Source organism: the organism of the source record quoted next, unplaced genomic scaffold, assembly GCF_019419815.1.
Source record: "Pyrus x bretschneideri cultivar Hongxiangsu unplaced genomic scaffold, Pyrus_bretschneideri_v1 Contig68, whole genome shotgun sequence".
NCBI classification, from domain to species: Eukaryota; Viridiplantae; Streptophyta; class Magnoliopsida; order Rosales; family Rosaceae; genus Pyrus; species Pyrus x bretschneideri.
In genome coordinates, this window is record NW_025999807.1 from 2,136,016 (window position 1) to 2,137,956 (window position 1,941).

The 1,941-nt window shown below is 40.8% G+C and overlaps 1 pseudogene; it reads left to right on the forward strand.

Annotated features, from left to right (window-relative positions):
• Positions 1–1,365: 1,365 nt before the first annotated feature.
• On the forward strand, positions 1,366–1,476 carry LOC125472260 (annotated as a pseudogene).
• Positions 1,477–1,941: the final 465 nt, after the last annotated feature.

Consider the following 1,941-nt stretch of genomic DNA (forward strand, 5'->3'; position numbering starts at 1 on the left):
ATTAGTTTATCAACTTGAACCAGAATATCTTCTACTATACCTCTTGGATATTTCACGGATCTGTCTGCAAGTTGCAATGAAATGGTGGTGGCTTTTAAATCTCCCAAACCTAGTTGAAGGTACACTGAATAAGGCATTAAGTTGATGCTAGCACCCAAATCCAGCATTGCCTTCTCTACTTTCTTGTCCCCTATGGTGATGTTGATAGAGAAACTTCCTGGATCCTTGAGCTTTGGTGGAAGTTTTCTTTGCAAAACTGCACTCACATTCTCAGACACCACTACCTTCTCATGTGGGCCATACTTCCTTTTGTAGCTGTTTAACTCCTTGAAGAACTTCCCATATGCTGGCATGTTCCTAATGACATCAAGCAAAGGTAAGTTAACATTCACTTTGCTTAGTATATCAAAAATCTCCTTAAATGACTTATCCTGCTTGCTCTTGGCAAGTCTTCCAGGGAATGGTATTGGTGGAGTGTATGGTTTCTCAGCCTTGTGAATATTTGGTGCATCAAGTGAGGAAGTAGCATGGCTTGGTTCCTCGTTTGGTTTCTCATTGTCTCCTTGAGTAACACCTGCATTCACATAATCATATTCATTAGTAACTTCATTGCCAACCCTATTATCAATAACCTTACCACTTCTAAGTGTAGTGATTGCTTTGGCTTGCTCTTGGTTCCTTTGGAGTATCACGGGTTGGCTTGGAAACTTTCCAACTTCTCTTTGGTTCAAAGCATCTGCAATCTGCCCCAATTGTGTTTCCATTTTGGTTAGGGCTGCTGAATGTTGTTGGAGAGTGCTATTTGTGGAATGTTGGAATTGCAAAGTGTTTTGGGCTAACAATTTAACTGTGTCCTCAAGGGTAGGGGCAGGTTTTGGTTGGAAATTTTGGAATTGATTGTTGTTCTTCCATGAAAGGTTAGGATGATCTCTCCAACTTGAGTTATATGTATTGGAATACACATCATTCCTTGGCCTTTGGTTGTAAGAATTCATGAGGTTCACTTGTTCTTGAACATACTTGAGGTAAGCCTCCCTAGATGGACATTGGTGAGTAGGATGGCTTGGTATGTTGCAAATGGCACACACTTCATTAGTTTTTGGCACCATATTGAGCACGGATTCAAGCTTCCTTTCTAGGTTAGCTACCTGCAACAAAAGCTCATGGTTAGAACTTGTTTCATAGACTCCAACTTTCTTACCCCTTAAATCTTTGTGTTGAGCATTAGACCCCAACATCTCATAAATGTTATATGACTCTTGAGCATTCTTTTTCTTCAATGCTCCACCTGCTGCATTATCCACAGTTGATTGACAATTTTGGGTTAGTCCATCATAGAAAATTTGCATTTGTAAGTGAAAAGGTAACCCATGGTGTGGACATTGCAACAAAAGGCCTTTAAAACGCTCCCAACACTCATTGAAAGGTTCTCCATCATCTTGCTTGAAGTTGAAGATTTGTCCCCTTAATGTGGCTGTCTTTTGAGTGGAAAAGAACTTCTCCAAGAACTTCTTAGCCACGGCATCCCATGTGGTGAGGGAACCTGGTGTTAGAGTCATCAACCAACTCTTCGCCTTATCTTTCAAGGTGTAAGGAAACACTCTCATCCTCAAGTTTGCTTCACTTACTCCCTGCAAAGGTAAACCACTCACAACATTGTAAAACTCTTTAATATGAGCTAAAGGGTCTTCATTAGGTAAGCCATAAAATGAGGGAAACATATGAAAATGTGAAGATTTGAGATCATAGTTTCTAGCTTCTGTGGGCAGCAAGATGCATGAAGGTGAATTTGGTATGATTGGTTGAGCAAAGTCCTCCAAAGCTCGAAGCTCATCTTGGTTGCCCGCCATCTCCTCTTCTCTTTCCCAATCAAGGTGCTCAGATCCTTTACTTGTTGAATTAGGTGAAATCCTTTCCTCTTCCTCACGGATAAAGGATGAA